The following is a 23,476-nucleotide window of genomic DNA, read 5'->3' on the forward strand; positions in this document are numbered from 1 at the left end:
TTGCATGTTGAATTCTTAGAGTTCTAAGTAGTTTGAATGCTTGATATGGCCTCTATGCATCCCTATGAGTAGTTGCTACCAATCTTGTGAAATTTTGTTGATAAAAATATTGTGACCCAATTTTTTTAGAAAATTGTACGCAAATATGATGAATCTCTTTGGGAGGAGTTCTTAGAGGAGGAGGTCCTCGGAGGCATCTTCTAGTAGCAGCTCCGTTTGTCGGTCTTTTGTTGAACCAAGTGAAAATTCTATATGAGATGCCGCTGCCAAATCATGTTTATGGCCATGCACGATTATATGGTGCATGTGGGCATTAAAGAAGAATTCGAGCAATATGTTCACAATGCCGAGCTCGGTCCCTACATTGCAGATAAGTGCAACCAACACCTCAGCCTCACTGAATTGTTTACTAAAGAATGTAAATTCCATCCTCGTGAGTCTAGAGTGTCATTTAAATTGTACGACTATCCTTTCACTCTACCCTTAGAGACATTTTCTAACTACTGTAAAATTCCATTTTGGGGTTCGTTAGACGAACCACCAAGATCTGAGTTTGAGATATTCTTGACTAGTCTTTGCTATCGTGAGACTAGAGGGGTGACACAAGGTAGAATAAAGAGCATTCAGTTTTCCTCAATTCAATACTTTGCACTATTTAATGGAAAATGCATCGTACGCAAACAAGATTGTAGTACATTTTGTGCTCCAGACTTAGAGCCTCATATACACCGCTCTCATCAGTGACAAAAGTTATAACCCTGGAGCGATTGTTGCATGCAGGTTGCAACACAACGCTGGTATATTTTATGGTGGAATTTATGCCACACGCTTAGCAAGAGAGCTGGGTGTTTCACCTTGGCCTTATGACCCTATCCTACCCACACAGTACTTGGATTTTGATTCTATGAAATGTTATGAGATCCTTAGTGGTGAACCCCATGATTTTACTTATAACCTGTTGTTTAATAAAAGGTCTGTTGTGGACACCTTTTTCCCTGCACCTGCTCTCTTTGATGTTTACATCAAGGGAAGATATTATGTTCTTGAGAGCAAGGCCCGAGCACATAACGCAACAGTTGTGGCCACACGGCGGGCTGAGGCGTCTTCACCCAGAGCCTCCGTGAGCTACCACTCCGACCACTATGCAGGCTACTGACGGTGATTACCAAGTTAGGCCAAAAGCCTAAGCTTGGGGGAGTACGTATTTCCACTGACATTACATTCATGTTCACACATTTTCATTCCAGTTGTCGGTGTCCATACTTTTTCATTGTATTATCCATGCTAGATTTATTTCCTCTCTTTCTTCTTGTGTATTTGAAAAACTTTGAGAAAATCCAAAAAAATATTTCCTACTTCTTTTCAGTGTTTCTTTCCTAGTTTAATTAGTTGTAGTATTAAAAAGAAAACACAAAAAGATTTCCTTGTTCTTCTTTTGCTTGTTGGGAGCTTTCCCGTGTAAATAGTTTTTGTTGCTTTTGTTTTTCTTTCTTTAATTTGTTTCTTTCAGAAAAACCAAAAACTCCAAAAATATTTCAATGTGTTTCTCTGAATTTCTTTTTCGTTTATTGAGTCATACCGAGGAGAAGACCACGATGAAAATGTTGAGTGGCTCTGTAATGCATTATTGTTGATCTAACAAAGAGCCCATATTATTTTGTCTTCTCCTTTTGAATAAAATGTTTGCAGATTCCAGCTTAGTCCACGGCACTCTTGCACCATTATCATTTTTATATCATTCGATCGTGCAAGTGAAAGGCAATAATGACGATATTTGATGAACTGACTGTAGCAGGGAGAAACGGGTATGAACTCAACTTGTTCTGTTTTTGTAAATATGTTTAACCTAGTATCCACGATTCAACCTATTATGATCAAACATGTTTGCAATGACAATTAGATATTATAGTTTCTCATGCCATGCTTAAGTAGCTAGGAGTGGATAATGATTTATCTTGGATGTCAACATTGCGCTAAAATGATTGTGATGTAGTATGATGATATGGTATCCTCCTCTGAATGTTCGAGTGGCTTAACTTGGAACATGTTCATGCATGTAGTTGAATCAAAACCAACATAGCCTCTATGATATTTATGTTCATGGTGTTCATATCCTACTCATGCTAGTATCCACTGTTACTTATGCATAATGCATGTTCATGACCATTTTCGCTCTCTAACTGGCCGCTTCTCAACCTATTTGCTAGCCTTTGCCTGTACTAAGTGGGAATTCTGCTTGTGCATGAAAAATCCTGAAACCCAAGTTATCCCAGATGAGTCCACCATACCTACCTATATGCGGTATTACCCTACCGTCCTAAGTAAATTTGCATGTGCCACCTCTAAAAACTTCAAATAAATATCCTTTTTGTGTGTCTGGATTGTTCATAGAGTGACAGGAGGTAGTCAGTATCTTCTATGCTAAGCGGGTTATTCTCATGATGAGTGTTGATTCACTCGTCCTTGCACGAGAGGGGCGGTAATAGGGATTCCCAGTCCTGAACTCAAATTACAAATAATGAAACAAAACTCCCCCAGGACTGTTGTTGGTATGGACGATACCCGTAGTTTCGGACCATCCATGGAGTGTTCTTGTTGGTGGAGGGGGAGTAAACCTTTACATTTATCGCTTGGGAACCGCCACTAATGTATTTAGCATGGAAGATACCAATAACTAATGGTCGTGAAGTAAACAAGAAGGGTGCATTTCTCAAAATTTCATTTACTGTTATTTTAAAAACTTGAGCTCTCGCACCTCTGCAAAACACTACCTCCCTTTGCGAAGGGACTATCTTATTTACTTTTCTGTTGTGTCATCACCTTCTCAAATAAGCGCCAGATCCTGAGAGCACTATTGTCATCCTCATGCATTGTGTCTAGCTAATGTTGGGTGCATCATGACTGGACTTTTCTACCATGAATTACAATGTTTAGTCACCGCTTGAACTTTGGAGGTGCTCTACATTTATGTTTTGCGGTCTCAGAGAGGGCTAGCGAGATACCACTATTGTCATATTATATCATGGTTTTTTGGACAAAGTGTTGTTCTTTGAGATATCATTTTATTGCTCGCTAGTTGATTATGCCATTGATATGAGTTAATATAATTTTTAAGAATTATTATCGACATGGTTAGTTATAATCTTTGCTGAAAAACTGGGTGCTACTTAAGCTTATTTATGTAAACAAGAGCAAAAGAGTTCGTAAAAGTTTTTCTTTTTCATTTTCAGTTTATCAACCAAATTGCTTGAGGACAAGCAAAGCTTTAAGCTTGGGGGAGTTGATACGTCTCTGTCATATCTACTTTTCCTAACGCTTTTCCTCTTGTTTTGGACTCTAATTTGCATGATTTGAATGAAACTAACCCGGACTGACGTTGTTTTCAGCAGAACTTCCATGGTGTTGTTTTTGTGCAGAGATAAAAGTTCTCAGATTGGAACAAAACTTTGCATGGAATTTTTATACAATAAAAGATAATTTCTGGAGCCAAGAACCACCGAAGGGGAGCACCTGGGTGGGCACAACCCACCAGGGCGCGCCCCCCTCCAGGCGCGCCCAGGTGGGTTGTCCCCACTTGGTGGCCCCGCAGACTTCAACCCTGATACTATAAAATCACATATCAGGATAAAAAATCAGGGATAAAGAATTATCACGTTTCACGAGACGGAGCCGCTGCCACTAATAACCCACAAGTGTAGGGGGTCGCAACAACTTTCGAGGGTGAAGTACAACCCAAATTTATTGATTCAACACAAGGGGAGCCAAAGCATATTCTTGAGTATTAGCAGTTGAGTTGTCAATTCAACCACACCTAGATAACTTAGTATCTGCAACAAAGTGTTTAGTAGCAAAAGTGGTATGATAATAATAGTAACGATAGCAAAAGTAAAGATAAATGTTTTTGGGTTTTTGTAGCAGTTGTAACAGTAGCAACGAAAAGTAAATAAGCGAAGAACAATATGTGAAAAGCTCATAGGCAATGGATCAGTGATGGATAATTATGCCGGATGCGATTCCTCATGCAATAGTTATAACATAGGGTGATATAGAACTAGCTCCAATTCATCAATGTAATGTAGGCATGTATTCCGTAAATAGTCATGCGTGCTTATGGAAAAGAACTTGCATGACATCTTTTGTCCTACCCTCCCATTGAAGCGGGGTCCTAGCGGAAATTAAGGGATATTAAGGCCTCCTTTTAATAGAGAACCAGACCAAAGCATTAACACATAGTGAATACATGAACTCCTCAAACTACGGTCATCACCGAGAAGTATCCCGATTATTGGCACTTCGGGGTTGTCGGATCATAACACATAATAGGTAACTATAGACTTGCAAGATAGGATCAAGAACACACATATATTCATCAAAACATAATAGGTTCAGATCTGAAATCATGGCACTCGGGCCCTAGTGACAAGCATTAAGCATAGCAAAGTCATAGCAACATCAATCTCAGAACATAGTGGATACTAGGGATCAAACCCTAACAAAACTAACTTGATTACATGGTAAATCTCATCCAACCCATCACCGTCCAGCAAGCCTATGATGGAATTACTCACGCATGGCGGTGAGCATCATGAAATTGGTGATGGAGGATGGTTGATGATGACGACGACGACGAATCCCCCTCTCCGGAGCCCTGAACGGACTCCAGACCAGCCCTCCCGAGAGAGATTAGGGCTTGGCGGCGGCTCCGTGTCGTAAAACGCGATGAAACTTTCTCTCTAATTTTTTTCTCCCCGAGACGGAATATATGGAGTTGGAGTTGAGGTCGGAGGAGGTCCAGGGGGCCCACGAGATAGGGGGTCGCGCCCTGGGGGGGCCCTGTCTCGTGGACAGGTTGTGGGCCCCCTGGCATTAATTCTTTCGCCAAAAATTCTTATTAATTCCAAAAAATGCCTTCGTGGATTTCTAGGACATTCCGAGAACTTTTCTTTTCTACACATAAAACAACATCATGACAGTTCTGCTGAAAACAACGTCAGTCCGGGTTAGTTTCATTCAAATCATGCAAGTTAGAGTCCAAAACAAGGGCAAAAGTGTTTGGAAAAGTAGATACGTTGCAGACGTATCAGCCACCTCCTGTTCTTCATCGGGAGGCCAGATCTGGAGTCCGTTTGGGGCTTCAGAGAGGTGGATCTTCGATCTTCGTCATCACCAACCCTTCTCCATCGCCATTTCCATGATGCTCCCCACCGGGAGTGAGTAATTCCTTTTGTAGGCTCACTAGTCGGTGAGGAGTTGGATGAGATTCATTATGTGATCGAGTTAGTTTTGTTAGGGCTTGATCCCTAGTATCCATTATGTTTTGAGATTGATGTTGTTGTGACTTTGCCATGCTTAATGCTTGTCACTTTGGGCCCGGGTGCCATGATTTCAGATCTGAGCCATTTATGTTATCACCATTATATCTATGTTGTAGATCAGATCTTGCAAGTTATAGTCACCTACTACACGTTATGATCCGGCAACCCCAGAGTGACAGAAGTCGGGACACTTCCCGTGATGACCGTAGTTTAAGGAGTTCATGTATTCACTACGTGTTAATGTTTTGTTTCGGTTCTCTATTAAAAGGAGGCCTTAATATCCCTTAGTTTCCAATAGGACCCCTCTGCCACGGGAGGGTAGGACAAAAGATGTCATGCAAGTTCCTTCTATAAGCACGTATGACTATTTACCGAATACATGCCTACATTATATTTATGAATTGGAGCTAGTGCCGTATCGCCCTAGGTTTTGACTGTTATATGATGAATATCATCCAACGAATTCACCGATCCAATGCCTACGAATTTCTCTCATGTTTTTATTGCTAAGTTACTACTGCTATTGTTACTATTGCACTTGCTACAAAATCATTGCTATCACTGCTACCGTTACTATTGCTTTTGCTACTACTATCAAAATTATCATAGTACTTTGCTACTGATCACTTTGTTGCAGATAATTAATCTCCAGGTGTGGTTGAATTGACAACTCAGCTGCAAATACTTGCAAATATTCTTTGGCTCGCCTTGTGTTGAATCAATAAATTTGGGTTGAATACTCTACCATCGAAAACTGTTGCGATCCCCTATACTTGTGGGTTATCAGCGGATCTCCTCCTTGATCTTTTGGATGGATCGCCAAAATTGGGAACCTCCCGGCCGGGAGCATGCCAGGGAGGGTTCACCCCTTAAGTATTAACCTTGAATCAGCCGTAGCTACAACCCTCCTTTGTCGCGCATGATCCGCCATACCCATTGTAGCATAAGAGCCACATTCATGCGACAAGAGGCTATAATGCCCAAGCCACCCTGGTTCTTGGGTCTGCAGATGTCTGCCCACTTGACCATGTGATACTTCTGGTGGCCGTCCGCGGCCTGCCAGAAGAACTTCGCGAGCTCCTTATCGAAGGAGCCATGAACGCCCTCCGATAGGATATACATCCCCGTCAAAAACATGGGGAGACTCACAAGGTTAGCAGAAATAAGGACTGATTTACTCCCCTTGGACGTAAATCGTCTATGCCAGGGCTCGGCCCTCGTCGCCACTCGTTCTATAACCGGATCGAAGGCACTCATAATAATCTTTGAGTCGGCCAACGACGTTCCCAAATAAGTGATGGGAAATGAAGCCAATCTACAGTTGAGGTTATCTGCAATTCGTTGCTACTCATCTGCCGGGAAGCCTATAATGATGACCTCACTCTTATCAAAGTTAATTTGAAGTCCCGACATGGCCTCAAAGCATAGGAGCAGGAACTTAAGATTCACTATGTCGAGGGACGACCCTTACACCATAATCATGGCGTCGTCTGCATATTGGAGGTGGGTGACCCCACCCCCGGGGATGAGATGACTAACCACCCCTGATATGTGGCCAGACGTCCAAGCCTTATCCAGGATTCCTGCCAAAGCTTCAACGGAGAGATTGAAGAGGAGAGGATAAATCGGGTCGCCTTGCTTCACTCCGGCAGATGACGTGAAGAAAGGCCCCACCTCGCCATTGATATTGATCGCAGTCCTACCAAATTGGACCAACTGAGCACCATCTGTCATCAAAGCCCCGACGCTGTAGTACCAACCTCAAGAAAGACCAATCCAGACGATCATAGGCCTTTTGGAAGTACAACTTGAGGAAGACACCCTTATGACCGCGCGTCCTGACCTCATGAACAATCTCATGAAGGGCCAAGATACCATCATGGATGCGTCGCCCTTCCAGAAAAGCCATCTGTAGGGGGTGATCCAAGCGCTCTGCTATAGGGGCTAGATATGTCGCACACACTTTTGAGAAAATGCGCTCGAGCACATTAATCACCATGATAGGACGAAAGTGGCGGATATCTGTAGCCCCAACTACTTTGGGGATAAGTGTGATGACCCCATAGTTTATTCGGGACATGTCAAAAGTTCCAATGTAGAACTCATGGAACATTGGCATAATTACTGGGTTCAGTATGTTCCAGAATTTCTGGAAGAATACCACTAGCAAGCCATCTGGCCTCGGGGCCGACCCCGCCTTCATAGCGCCGATGGCCCTACCCACCTCTTCCGAGGAGAATGGAATAGTAAGCTCCACATTCTTGCTTTCAGACACTCTGTCCACAGCTGGCCAGAAGTCCTCTGCCAGGGATACCCCTCCACGGGGTTCCGCCATGAAGAGCTCCTTAAAGAAGGAGTAAATGTGGGATCTAATCTCATCTGGGTGTTCCGTGAGGGTGTCTCCTTCCTAGAGATACGGGATCGAGCATTTCCTACGTCGTCCATTGGCGATCGCCTGAAAGTATGCGGTATTGGCATCACCCTCAAGCAGCCACTTATGGCCCCTGTGTCGTTGCGAGAATAGCTCTTCACCCTTGAATATCTCTATCAACGAGGATTCAAGTGCATACCACTGGAGCCAGTCGTCAGCCGAGAGGCCGATCGAATCGGCCTCCGCATCCACGGCCTTAATCTGATCCAACAACTCCCCTTTACGGCCCCGAAGGTCCACACCCAAGTTGGCTCCCCACCCTCTCATGAATTGGCGGGAGGTCTTGCTGCAATGATGTCATATGTTAGTGGCATAAAAGGACCTTGGCGGAGAAGCGACAACTACAGCCCACCGGTCCCGAACCATTTCAAAGAATCCTGGCTGCAATAACCAGGATGGTTCAAAACGGAAGCGTCTCGCCCGTGGTGGCTCCCCTTCCCCGGAGGAGAATAAAAGGGGAGCATGGTCAGATCCAATCCGCGTGACTGCCCGAAGCGAGCAGAGCGGGAACATAACCTCCCACTATACAGACACTAGGACCCTATCCAACACACTCTGGATCGGGTCAGCCTGCTTGTTTGTCCATGTGAATCTAGCCCATACACGGGCTACCTCCCGTAAGGCCATATCCACAAGCAGTCATTGAACATGCGCATGCGCCGCCGGTCCACATTAGGGGTGCTCTTGTTAGCCTCACTCCGGACATGTTAAAGTCTGTGGCCACCACTACTGGTGTAGTGCAGTGATCGACCTTATCCTGGAGCTCAGCGAAGAAGTCCGCTGACTGCCCGTGATCAGCCGGGCCATAGACGATGATCACCTACCACCTAAGGTTCAATCATCGGTCATTGATGGACACGCTCAAGAATAATTCCCCTCGGTCCATATCCTCAACCGAGAACAAATCCTACCGGACCCCCAAACGTATGCCCCCAGAAAGCCCTGCCGCTGGCAACCACTGCCAGGCGAACGGGTGTCCTGAGAGACCCTGAAGCTCATGGATGGTAAAGTCCTGCCTAATTGTCTCTTGCAAACCAACCTTATCATCGATGTATATTAAAATTAGATACAAAAAATGGTGCATAATGGGATATAAAGCAGGTTGTGCCCTTTTTCGCCCGGTGCAACGCACGGGCATTCGTACTAGAGATATTCAAACACGTTTTTTTTATTTTGTGTGAACACCGAGGCCATCACCGGCGAGGGTGAGAAGGAGGATAAGCGGCAACACAAATATGATGCCTCGCAAAAATAAAGGAGATGGACCTATTGTGATCTTGAGTGATGGTTGTTGGGTTAAGAGCGTGTGTTATGTTTTCTCTTCCGTTGCAACTCACGGGCTCTTTTGCTATCTCTACCTAATAATAAAAAGAATTGGGTTTCTGCCGTACGTCATAAAAACTACCCTCGAAATTGCCCTAAATTACCCACTATGCCACCTATAAGTGAAAAAAATGATTCAGTTTTTTTTTCTTGAAGGCTGCCGCGGGGTAAGGTTATTATAGAGTGGTACCCTAATAAATCACAAGTAGAAGAGTTGCTCTGGTCTGTGCTTCGACACATCATGTGGGAGACCTAGGTTCGATCCCCAGTTCGCCCCTTTTCTCTTTTTTTTCTGCAAGGGATCGTCCTTCTCGGGGATTCATCCCTTTTCTCTCTTTTTTCTGCAAGGGGTCGTCCTTCTCCCGCACATGTTACAGGTGTGATGTCTCCATTCTGTTTTCTTTTCCTTTTTTTGTACTTTTTTTCTTCTAATTTTTGTTTATGTTTTTCTCTTTTAAATTCAACGGAAAAATTCCAAATTTTAAAAGATTGTGAGTTGAATTTTGTATAGAAATCGTAAAATGTTCGCGAACTCAGAAAATGGTAGAGAAATCATAAAATAAATAAGATTAAGAAACTGTTTGCATAGTATAAAAACATTATTTCAAAACAAATATTCATGATTTTTAAAAGGTGATCGTGAATTCAAAACATATTTAACAATTTGAAAATTATGTCCATAAAATTTTAGAAAATGTTTGCAAAAATTCGAACAGATACGTAAATAACAAAAAGACAAACCATCACTTAAATATTTTTTAGGGGATAATAGAGGTTGTTTTATGATTTTATTTAGTCCATGACGCATCGGTTAAAAAAGGGTTGTTGTGTTCTATACAATGCTTGCTCCAGAAAAATTGACACAGCTTTCTATGGCGCAATGCTAGGTCAAGATGAGACGTAGTTTATGACATGACATTTTAAAAGTCCTTATCTCATCCTGACATAGTCTAATTGTTTTTCCCCATTGCAACGCTTGGGCATATTTGCTATATCTCTACCTAATAGAGGATAAGCGGCAACACAAATATGATATCTCGCGAAAATAAAGGAGATGGACCTATTGTGATCTTGAGTGATGGTTGTTGGGTTAAGAGCGTGTGTTATGTTTTCTCTTCCGTTGCAATGAATAAAGAAGAAAAAGTGATAGTACAAATGCCCGTGCGTTGCAACGGGCAACTATGCAACACTTTTTATATCGAGTGTTGGCTAACGCCAGATATAAGTTTACAAGCGTAGCATTTTGGACCATAAAAATCAGATGTCAAGAAGCCACCCTAATGGCGTTCGTCAAGACCTAATTCAGCTCCGCACTTTCATCCGACGAAAGAGTAGTTCTGCATGGAATAGTCTTTCAATCGATTTTATTTTTTCTTGTTCAGAAAAACACGATTTGTTTTTAAAAAGGTATATTTTTTGCAATTTTTTAGAACATTTTCTAAAAATTGATTCAATTTTTTGGTGATGAACATTTTTTGGAAAATTATATTTCATTTGTATTTGTTTTTTGCACTGTTTTTGGGCTTGGCCCAAGCAGAAGGACTTGACTTATACACACACAGACAACAAGTACTTTTTTGTTACTAAAAGAAAGAGAGACGCACGAACTCGATCTCCCTGGAATTTTTTTTTGAGGGAGATCTCCCTGGAGATTATATGTTATTAAGGGGTGTTGTATATTTATATTCCGTTGCCATCTGGTGGAAGGGTTGTGGGATAGGAAGGGGCGTATGATGAAGTTTGACCGAGTGCTTTATTCTGGAATTTGAGACATATTCTTTGAGTGTTTAATTATTGCTACCCATGAATATACTCCCTCCATTCCAAATTATAGGGAGTTCTAGCTTATTTCTTAATCGGATGTATATAGACGTGTTTTAATGTGTTTCTTCACTCATTTTAGTTCATATGTAGTCTTTATAAAAATATTTAAAACATCTTATATTAGTGAACGAAGGAAGTACACTATTGTAACCTTTATATATGAATCTTAATGAACTTCCTGCATCCTCACAAAACACATGATTATTTCCCTATATCTATTTCCAAATGGGTCTATCTTTTTGACTCTCCATATTTTGAAATTGATTACTATAATACATTAGAAATTTTAGAAATTAATGAGCCCCAATGACAATTGAGAATTAAATTATTTTTATATAAGTGAATCCTCTCAATTTGGACATGCCCTGAACTGGGTACTTGGAAGCTATACCTGAATCAAATCATGACACGAGGTAAATATAGGATTGTATTGCAATTAAACATACTTTAAGCAAGTATGGTAATGGTGCAAGTCATTATCATTTCTCATAAACACAAAGACTGATTATTTGCACAACAGAATTAATAAAGCACTATTGTGTAGGTACATAAGTAAAGAGAACAGACGAGCGCCATTGGGTTATTATCTGAATGAAAGTCTGCTGATAAAAATAATCAAACCCTGACCATCCCATGCAGAATGAGTAAATGAGCAATCTCTGGTAACATCACAAGATTTATTAACTTTGGCATGAACAAACCGTTCAACACCGAGTAGCAGATAATCCAATCACGAAAAATAAATAAATAAAAGCTGAACAACCCAGAACATGTGATGCCTTTATTTTGCATGTGGACTCATATCAAATATAGCGGGTGCAGCGCAGAGCATCTGAAGATATTGAACGCATCCCGCTCACTGCGGCATACAGAAATTTGTTGGCAATCGACGGCGGTCATCTCTTGTCCGATGGCTCAATCCTGACCACTTCTCTTGTCGTCAAGTCATCACAGCTTCGCAGGCACGACCATGAGCAGAGCATAAACAACCATGCCATAAATATCTGATCATCGAGAAGCACAACCTAAAACATTGAATGAATAGAGCATTACATCCCAAGAGGTAGAATAACACGTACATTCACAATGTTGTTCTAAGCATAGTCGAAATGCCATGCAAACTAAGTACAGCATGTTAAACGCTCAATAAAGAAATCCCTAGTAAAAAGTATATCATTCAATATACGTACACATGTATAACGTTAGAGGCACTTGATCCTTGGCAAGTAGTACAGGGGAACATTAGGAGAAGAAGGAAAAGTTGGAAAACATGACCGGCCTGTATTAGCAGTTCATGTGCGCTTGTAAATGAATTAGTGAGTTCAATGTGGCCCATCCTTCCAGATATAGAAAATATATGTTGATATTTTAAATAACCAATAAATTTATCTGCATCATGCAGCATAAAATTGAAGCCCAATAAGATTATGTATAACGCACAGATGGAAAGCCTACAATGGATTTAACACACAAACATCTCAAAACTGCTACTGTCCTCCCCAGCATATATTCAATAAGAGATGTAGCAAAGATTACCTTTGACTGCAAAAACGTTTGCTTTTACTGGAAATTATTGAGTTCCTCCACCACATATGTACACATGCAGCTATCCGAAGTGAAATTCTGTTTTCTGTAGCACTCAAAGTATCACAAAAGATATTTAATGATGTCAGTTTTTTTCTTGAAGAGACCAAGGGGAATAAGGTTGAGCGGGGAAGACGTACATGATACATCATCCAACGGCTGCAGAAAATGAATACCACCTGGTAGAAACTAATCACACATTTAAACGTCTAAGCAAAGCAGGACATGCAACAAAAAATCCAAAGAGAATAATACCATGGCTTTAATGCTCCAATCACTATTCAGGGGTCTTGTATCAGGCATGCCGCTGCTACTGTCACCACTCCTGTCAGATTTTTCTGGGCTTCTCCAAGCTGATTACCCAAGATGCCCCAACTTTTTTGTTCACTGTTTCCTCAAAATGATTTCTGCACTCTCCAAAACAAAATTATTATGAGTTTAAGCAAGTCATAATTAACTTCAAGTTTAGAAGATCAGCCCTGCTAAGCTTTCCACTAATGTATTGCAAGAGATGCGGCAAAGATAAACCAATGCAAATTAAGGATCTCAATCATCTCAGACAAAGCACTCCGATGAAGCAAATATGCCAAACCACAAATCGTATAGGTCAAGAAGCTTTACTCATGTCCACTGACGGCGCCTCACTGACGACCATGCCTGGTGGTTGGTACCATTGTAGTCTGCACAAGCAATCATCATCACACGCAACTTCTGATCTAATTAATCAGAGTGCTCTTTCTCATCCAGCTGAAGAATATCTTCCCCTGAAAAAAACTATACAAACTTCCTAAGTAAAATAAAACCAAAGGCATAGTCAGAAAAAATTTCTTCCATGTCAACTGAAGCTCGATGGAAAAAGTAACTTCTGATCTAATTAATCAGAGTGCTCTTTCTTATCTAGCAGAAGAATCTCTTGCCTTGAAAAAAGAACTGTACGAACTCCCTAAGTGAAAGAAAACCAAAGGCACATATAGAAACAATTTCTTCCCTGTCAATTAAAGCTCGACAGAAAATGCTACCTTCAACCAATCAATTATTGCCCAGTGCCTTTGAAGAACCATTGCTGCCTCAGGCCCTGAACTTTGTCCACCTGCTGATTTCTTCTATGGCTAGGGAGCATGCGTTCTTCTAGGGATTGGTCACATAGGAAAAAAATGGATCCCAAGACTTAGTAGGCACAAGTGATCTTTGGGAAAATAAATGGGTTTCGCAACCTCAGAAGAGGCATAAACGTATGAAAACAATGAGAAACCATATATTGTCAACAAAGGGCATTCAAGTATCCATGATCTCATGAAAAAAAGTATCCATGATCTCGAGACAAAGCAAATACAGTCAGTTGCTAGATCCATGAATAACTCATTATCACTGAAGAATTAAGGAGTCAGCATGAACTACCTAAAGCAGGGAAGACCAAAAAGAATGCCAGATTAGAAGGATCAGTTTCCGCTAAACAGCACATTGGGTGGTAAGAAATGTATCATGCGCATGGAGTGAAAATATACTTAATGCAAACCTTTGAACTGAAAATCTACACGGATACACTTTTTAGGCAAATGCAGCGAAATACATGTGAGCATTATATAGACGTACCAAACCATAAGAAGCAACCAATTGAATATCAACATAAACCAACTCTCATCGCCCCTCGCCTCTAACTCTCTACATAACTGTAGCATTCTGTTGCTTAACAAAAATAATGATTGCATGTAGGCCTGCAGATGCTACACCCAGAAAAGAAAAAGTGAACAGTTTTCACAAATCTCAGCATGGCAATGTGAATTTAAATTCAATATAATAAAAAAATGAGTCACCCAAAAGTGGATTTAAAAAGATTCGCATGGAAATGTCACGAGGATTGCTTCCCAATCTTCAGAAACTGAAGCATGTATCATCATCAATTCACTTACACAATTCAATTTTATATTTCAAGGTCATTTGGACACATCAATGGAACACCAGATACTTATATAAGGTTCATGTTTGCATAAATAAACCACAACTCCTAGAAGTGCAAGGCATCAGAAATTCATGTATAGAACACTGAAACCCAAAATTAAGTTGCTAAATATTGAAAATATCCATAGCTAAATTGTCTAACTTTCTGACACATTACCCACTTAATTCCTTTATAATTCAAACAACTGCATCCAGTAGCAGCAGCAGCCGCAACCATCCAAAATTCTCTTGAATACAACCTTGTGCAATCGCTGGTGTGTAGCTCAGATCAACACTAAACTACACGGGGCTCCAATTTCAACCAGAGAAATCTAATCCAAGGTAGCAAATTAATGGGGAAGGGAGAGGGGATGTACCTTACGTGTGAGGAAGAGAGGGATTAGGAGATGGCGAAGATGTAGACAGCCCAAGAGATCAGGGAAAGAATCGTTAGAGAGAAGGCCGAGGGGATAAGGCACGCGAGGGGAACGGACGAAGGCCGACGAAGGCGACGACCGAACGTCGCTCACTTGCTCGACCCCGAGTGCTTCAACCACGAGGGAGGAGAGCTCCCTCGATCCCCGACGCCTCCGCGCACCCGAGTCCCACCTCAGCCGATGGCCGGCGAACCACCGGCAAGCAGCAGCAGCAGCACGACTGAAAAATAAGAGTGTGCATGGTGTTTTTCCTTACAGAATACTTTTATATGCCCTGTTCTATTTTGCTTCAGGTTTAGGACTATTTGGTCTGCTACATAATCCATGTTTTCAACTGCAAAAATTTATTTTTATTATTATCATATTTACTATTTGTCAGTAGTAGTACATAACACGTCGCTGGTGAAAAGCCTACTGGAAAGATTAATTACTCAATAATGTTGTCTTAAGAATCAATTTTTTTGAAAAGTTCTATGTTCACCACTGTTGCCATCTGTTCCTATTTGTTGTTTTTTCCTATGGCAGTTTGGAGCAAGTGATTGGCCTATAATCTAATTAATATTCAGGCTTGCTGAGAATTTTTTACTATGAGATAAGTAGATGTAAGGGCATATTTTTCCCTCAGGTGTTTTGGTGATTGATGACAATGCTTTTGCGGACTAATCGTGTGCCTTGAGTTTCTCAGGTTATTCATATCTAGGCATGAGACGATTCAGTGCCCCTCGGAGACTATTGAAGTCGGCATCATTCCACGTTTCTCTTTGGTGGATTTGAGTCTTAGGAGAGCCGTACTATTAAGAGGGGGTCCGCGTCGGAAAGATTTGGGTGGAATCAACACGTACACATGTTCCTCCTTTCCCTGCATTTTGGAGCTTCCCTCTGTTATCTTGGTTGTACGGAAATCTGACGACTACTGCTGTGCTTACGGTAGTACCGCAAGCACACGCGGTAGTACCGCTGGGTGTCACGGTAGTACCACTCATCTGGAGCGGTAGTACCGCGGCTCCCTGGCCTTGTGCCGCTCCGGTGCGGTATTAGGGGCGGATGTAATTTTTTACATCCGCGCCCTCCACGGTAGTACCGCTCGTCCAGAGCGGTAGTACCGCGGAGGCCCACGGTAGTACCGCTCCCTAGGAGTCGTAGTACCGCGGCCCTCCTACCTAGTTACGCAGTGTCGCGGTAGTAGGCGCAGATGTAATTTTTTACATCCGCGTCCGCACGGTAGTACCGCGCCTCGCGGGCGGTAGTACCGCGTCGGATTTTTTGTACCTCCTCTGGTTCAGCGGAAGTAGGCACGGATGTAATTTATTTCATCCGCGCCCTTCCCAGGCCGTGACTTTCTTGCCTTGCGGTAGTACCGCAGGTGGGTGCGGTAGTACCGCGCAAGCGGTAGTACTACCCCCTTATCAGGGTAGTTCCGGCCTGTGTTGCTGTCGCGGTAGTACTGTGGTTAGCCACGGTAGTACCGCACAGCCGCACGGTAGTACCGCGCCCCTGGAGCGGCAGTACCGTGTGTCGCGGGCTGAACATGTGGATAACGGTTGGAATTTGTCCACGACTATATAAGGGGCGTCTTCTACCTCTAGTTGACTACCTCTTCCATCTCTAAGCTCCATTGTTGCTCCAAGCTCCATTTCCACTCGATCTCTCTCCCTAGCCAATCAAACTTGTTGATTTGCTCGGGATTGGGTGACAAGTGCCCGATCTACACTTCCACCACAGGATATTTGATTCCCCCACTTATCCCTTGCGGATCTTGTTACTCTTGGGTGTTGAGCACCCTAGACGGTCGAGGTCACCTCGAAGCCATACTCCATTGTGGTGAATCTTCGCGGGATTATTGGGAGCCTCCGGTTGTTGTGGAGATAGCCCCAATCTTGTTTGTAAAGGTCCGGTTGCCGCCTTCAAGGGCTCCAATAGTGGAATCACGGCATCTCGCATTGTGTGAGGGCGTGAGGAGATTACGGTGGCCCTAGTGCCTTCTTGGGGAGCATTGTGCCTCCACACCGCTCAAACGGAGACGTACTTTCCCTTAAAAGGAAGGAACTTCGGTAACACATCCTCGTCTCCACCGGCTCCACTCTTGGTTTTCTTATCCCTTTACTTTTGCAAGCTTACTTGTGCTATATCCATTGCTTGCTTGTGTGCTCATTGTCTTTGCATCATATAGGTTGTCCACGTAGTTGCACATCTAGACAACCTATTTCATTGCAAGGTTTAAATTGTTAAAGAAAAGTCTAAAAATTGTTAGTTGCCTATTCGCCCCCCTCTAGTCAACCATATCGATCCTTTCAATTGGTATCAGAGCCTCGTCTCTTTATTAAGGACTTTGTCGTCCGAAGAGTATGGTTGACGTCAACGATGGTGCGGAGGAGCACTCCGGTGTGAATCCCGTCTCGTCTTCGGCCGAAGGGGGAACCTCGGTCTCTCGTGAGGAATTCAATGTGGCTTTAGACACATTGAAAACCTCCATGTCGGCCGAGGTTAAAAGCATGTTTAATGAATTCCTAGAGGGACTCAAACTATCTACCTCGCCGATGAAAGTGGGTGATCCCACTAACAAGGTGACGGATGCTAACCCCGACAAGGGGGAAGCTAATAGTGAAAAGAGTCCGTCTACTAGTGGTAGAAATGGCACCGGCATCTATGCCCATGTGGAACCCCCGGTGTATAAAGGACCGATCCCCTCTACGCATTTGAATCATGCCGGTCCTCCTCCTAAATATGTGAAAAATGAAGATTATGATTCTTGGGTTTATCGCTTCAAGCGTCATTTAAAACATGTGAATACTAACCTTTGGAGAATTATTGAAGAAGGTTTCTATCCTCACGATCCAAGCAACTTCACCCCTTGAGAAGAAGTGGACAACCAATTCAATGAGAGTGCTCTCTTCATCATCCAAGATGCTATCCTTCCCGAAGGTCTCTCTCATCTTCGACCTCATGTCATGGCTAAAGAAGCATGGAAGTGTGTCGAGCATATGTATCGAGGAAGTGCTAGCATTCAATGCTCCAACTATGAAGTGGTGCAAGATGAAGCCGATGAGTTTGCAATGAAAGAAGATGAAGAACCTCGTGAGCTCTTTCGAAGAGTGAACAAACTTGCGGTCGCACTCCGAGATCATGGGAGCAAGGACACGGATGACAACTGGATCAAGCGCAAGTTCGTCAAGGCCATGATGCCCTACAATAAGGCCATGTCCTCTGTCATCCGCCAAAGACCGGACTTCCACTCCATGACCTCTGGTGAAGTGTTGGATGAGTTTGTTGCAATGAACATCTTGGATAAGACCGCCGACAATGCGGTGCTCCGTTCCCAAAGGGCAAAGAAGCCCAATCTTGCCTTGAAGGCCAAGGTTAGTGTGGAAGAAGAAGAAGAAGAGGAAGATGAGGAGAGCAACCCCGAGGACACGAAGTATGAGTATCATGAGTACATGGCTCTTGCCTCAAGACAGTTTTGGAGTAAGAAGACTACAATACCAACTTCAACAAGAACAACTCAAGTGGCCTCAAGGGGAAGCAACGAGTTAGAACTTGTTTCAACTGTGGCAATGTCATCCATTTCGTTGCGGATTGTCCATACGAGAAGCGGGAAGATAATGGTGGCAAGTTCATTCAAAAAGACAAAGCCAAGTCCTTCCCCAACAAGAACAACTTCACCAAGAAGACTCCTCCTCGCGGGTTGGTGGTTCAAGAAGAATACCGTCAGGATGACGATGATGATGAAGATGGTGAAACAATGGCCATGGCATCCGTTGCCATTGTCTCAACTCCTTGGGTATCCCTCTTCGATGCACCTAACGAGAACATCACCGCCAAGTGCCTCATGGCTAAGGACACCAACAAGGTAACCCCCAACATCAAAACCACCATTATTCCTAACCTTCCTTCAATGGATGACTATGATAATGGTAAGGGGTCTAATGAGGAGTTCAATGAATTTGAGTCCTTCATGAGTAAGCTCAAGGGCAAATCCAAGAAGCATTTCGTTGCTCTCTTGGAACAACTTGGTGAAGCCAATGACATGATCGAGTCTCATGAAGAAACCATCACTAAGATGGAAAGTCATAGTCATGACTATGCCGATGAGATATCGGATCTCTCTAATGCTCTTGAGGAAGAGCGTGGGCATTGTTTGGCTCTTGCGGAGTCACAAAACGATGACCATGCTAAACTAAAGAAAGATCTTGATCATGCTCTTGTTGTGTCTCGTGTTCTAGCTTCCGAGAAGGCTAAACTTGGGGTTGATCATGTTAGACTCACAGAGGAGTTTGATGTACTTGACAAGGCCCACAAGGTCTTGAAAGGTGCCCATGCCACCCTCAAGGAGTCTCATGCTCAACTCCAAGTTAAGCTAACCAAGGAAATGGCCACATTTCCTCACATGGTCTTAATTGATAATGCAAATGCTACTAACCCATGTTGTGAACATGTGCATCTTGTGGAGGAAAATGCCAAGTTGAAGGAACAAATCGAGAAAGGTCTTGTGTCATGCATACAAGGCGAGAAGAACCTAAATGACCTTTTGAGCAATCAAAAGGAAGTTGTGGGCAAGGAGGGAGTTGGGTTCGCACCCAAGTCCAAGAACAAGAATAAGAACAAGGAGAAGAAGAGCAAGACCAATCGACCTCCTCCGCTCATGCAAACCTTTGTGAAGGAGGGAGAAGGTGCTCCTAAGGAGAAGAAGAACAATGGGAAGAATGGTGAAGCCAAAGAGCGCAACGCCATATCTCACAACAAAGCGGGCGACTTTAACCCCTCTTATGTGTTGTGCCGTGCTAGTGATGGACATGTTTATGCTAAATTTGTTGGTTCTCCTTATGAGTACATTGAATGGTCTATTTGGGTTCCTAAGACCCTTGTTACTAACATCAAAGGACCCATTACTCAATGGGTACCTAAAACCAAGCATTGATCTCTTGTAGGTGTTTGCTTCCGGTGGGGGATCATGGTTGCTCGATAGTGGAGCAACAAATCATATGACCGGGAGCAAGGACTTGGTGGTGGACGTGCACAATATCCCATCTATGCCCACCAATGTCGAATGGGGTGATGCCTCACATTCTAAGGTATTGGGTCTTGGCAAGGTTGTCATTTCTCATGATCTAACGATCGAGAAAGTCATGCTTGTTGAGTCCCTTGCGTTCAATTTACTTTCTGTTCTTCAACTCGCACTCATGGGTTTTGCCACCTTCTTTGATATTGATACCGTGGCCCTCTTGTGGAGCAAGACTCTTAAAGTGGCCTTTGTTGGGCATGTCAAGAACGGCCTCTATGTGGTTAACTTCTCAGAACAACCCACTAAGACCGCGACATGCCTAATGGCTAAAGTTGATGTGGGATGGCTTTGGCATCGCTGTTTAGCCCACGTCAATATGATATCTTTGCAAAGTCTTCTCAAGGGGGACCATGTTCATGGACTAACGAATGTTAGTTTTGCCAAAGATCGTGTTTGCAGTGCTTGTATCGAAGGAAAGCTTCATGAGACGGCTCACCCTCCCATGACTATCATCTACTCGAAGAGACCCTTGGAGCTCCTTCACATGGACCTCTTTGGGCCCCCATCCTTTGATAATCTTGGGGGTAGAAAGTATTGCTTGGTGATAGTGGATGATTATTCAAGATACACTTGGGTATACTTCTTCAAGAGGAAGAGTGAGACCCAACAAACCGTCATCGACTTTGCAAATGAAGCTCAACGTCAACACGATGCAAAGATCTTGACAATAAGAAGTGACAACGGCACCGAGTTCAAGAACTACACCTTGGATGAGTTTCTTAGTGATGAAGGGATCAAGCATCAATATTCTGCACCATATACCCCTCAACAAAATGGTGTTGCGGAGAGAAAGAACCGGACGTTGATGGATGCGGCAAGGACCATGATGGCGGAGTTCAAGTCTCCATACAACTTCTGGGCCGAAGCCATCAACACAGCTTGTCATGCATCCAATTGGCTCTATCTCCGCAAAGGCTTGAACAAGACTCCGTATGAGATACTCACCGAGAACAAGCCCAATCTCAAGTACTTCCGGGTGTTCGGGTGTAAGTGTTTCATTCTCAAGAAAGGTGTTCGTTTGTCTAAATTTGAAGCTAGAGCTCATGAGGGCATATTTGTTGGTTATGCTACAAACTCTCATGCTTACCGTGTTCTCAACAAGTCCAACGGACTCATTGAGGAGACATGTAACGTAGAGTTTGATGAAAATAACGGCTCCCAAGTGGAGCAAAGTGGTACTTGTGATGTAGGTGATGAAATTCCTCCCCAAGCCATAAGAAGAATGGGTATTGGTCATATCCTACCCATTGAGGAACCCCTTGTGGCCGAAGGAGAAGGACAATGCTCCACTCAAGTGGAGTCATCACCTCCCCAAGACCCACACGCTTCCGAAGAACAAAGTGAAGGCCCTCACCTTCATGAACAAGACCAAGGGCAAGATCAACCTCAAGATGGAGGTGAACCTCCAAATGATGCCCAAGGTCAAGTTCTCCCCCTCGAACAAGTTCAAGATCATGAGCAAGCTCAAGACGGCGCTCAAGATTATCAAGTTAACCTTCCTCCTTCCACACCCGAGGAAGAATTAGAGCGTCGTGCCGCGAAGATTGCTTCCAAACTCACCACCCAAGGCCATCTCATGGAGAACGTGGTTGGAAGTCTAAGAAAGGGGGTAAGCACTCGTAGACAATTAGCTAACTATTGTGAACATCATGCGTTTGTCTCTTGTGTTGAACCCTAAAAGGTCTATGAGGCGCTCGAAGACTCGGATTGGCTCAATGCCATGCATGAAGAACTAAACAACTTCGAGTACAACAAGGTGTGGAGATTGGTGCCAAGACCTTCGGGGAACCACAACGTCATTGGAACAAGGTGGATCTTCAAGAACAAGCAAGATGCTCATGGGAACATCATTCGCAACAAGGCAAGATTGGTAGCACAAGGCTACTCCCAAGTCGAGGGCATCGACTACGGTGAAACCTTTGCTCCCGTTGCTCGTCTTGAATCCATTCGTTTGTTGATTGCTTATGCTTCCCATCACAACTTTAAGTTGCAACAAATGGATGTGAAAAGTGCTTTTCTTAATGGTCCCATTAATGAGTTGGTTTATGTCAAGCAACCCCCCGGGTTCGAGGACCCCTACTTCCCGTATCACGTGTATCAACTCGATAAGGCACTCTATGGCCTTAAACAAGCCCCACGTGCGTGGTATGATCACCTTACCGAGTTGCTACAAGATCGTGGATTTGAAGTAGGATAAATCGATCCCACTCTTTTTACTAAGAAGGTCAAAGGGGAGTTGTTTGTATGCCAACTATATGTTGATGATATTATCTTTGGTTCTCCTAACAAAGCTTTCAATGAGGAATTTGCCGCTCTCATGACCTCCAAGTTCAAGATGTCTTCGATGGGAGAGTTGAAGTTCTTCCTTGGTTTTGACATCAAACAACGAAGAGAAGGAACCTTCATCAACCAAGCCAAATACACTCAAGACATGCTTAAAAGATTCAAGCTAAGTGATGTCAAGCCGGCTTCTACACCAACGCCTACCAAGTGCCAACTTGACATCGATCCCAATGGTAAAGAGGTGGATCAAAAGGTATATCGCTCCATGATTGGCTCCTTGCTTTACCTTTGTGCATCTAGACCGGATATCATGTTGAGTGTGGGGATGTGTGCACGGTTTCAAGCCGCACCAAAGGAAAGTCACTATGTGGCAGTCAAGAGAATCTTTCGATATTTGGCTCATACCCCAAACTTTGGCTTATGGTACCCAAGAGGAGCAAATTTCAAGATTGAAGGTTCCACGGATTTCGATTGGGCGGGGGACAAAGTGGATCGGAAGTCCACTTCCGGAGGGTGCCAATTTCTTGGTTGCTCTTTGGTAAGTTGGTCTTCCAAGAAGCAAAGTTGTGTGTCCCTCTCGTCCACCGAAGCGGAGTATGTGGCGGCCGGTAGTTGTTGTGCTAAACTCCTATGGATGAGGCAAACTTTAAAGGAGTACGGTGTCATTTGTGACAAAGTGCCTCTTTGGTGTGATAATGAAAGTGCCATCAAGATTTCTCTCAACCCGGTACAACACTTCAAGACGAAGCACATTGAGATTCGGTATCACTTCATCCGGGATCACATTAGGCGAGGGGAGATCGAGCTCAAGTATGTCAACACTCATGATAACCTTGCAGATATTTTCACGAAGCCCTTGGATGAAGCAAGATTTCGCGAGTTAAGGCATGAGCTAAATATCATTGATTTGAGCAATGTGACTTGAACCCGTACACCCCCCACCACACTCAATGTGTTGTCTAGTTTAGGTGTAGGCATGGACATAGGGGGAGTGTTGTTCTCTCAATGAACTCTCCCTCCCCCCATTATGCATAAATCGATCACCTCTTTCACATTAGCCATTTTTAATGGTGCTTGTGCTTCAAAGACGAGTTTTGGTCATGGGCCCAAGGATAATTCTTCGCGGTGCCATACCATCCAACTCAAACATAGGTGGCTTCGGCCACCGCCCTCTCTCCTCGAGAGGCTTTGTCGCTTGGTGGTTTCTTGTGTCTTCTTGCCTTTGGTTTGTGCGTGTTCTTGTGTTTCTTGTGTGTGAAAATTTTCCGTGCAAAGGCTTCTT

The sequence above is a fragment of the Triticum dicoccoides genome, chromosome 3B (genome assembly GCF_002162155.2).
Source record: "Triticum dicoccoides isolate Atlit2015 ecotype Zavitan chromosome 3B, WEW_v2.0, whole genome shotgun sequence".
Lineage (NCBI taxonomy): Eukaryota > Viridiplantae > Streptophyta > Magnoliopsida > Poales > Poaceae > Triticum > Triticum dicoccoides.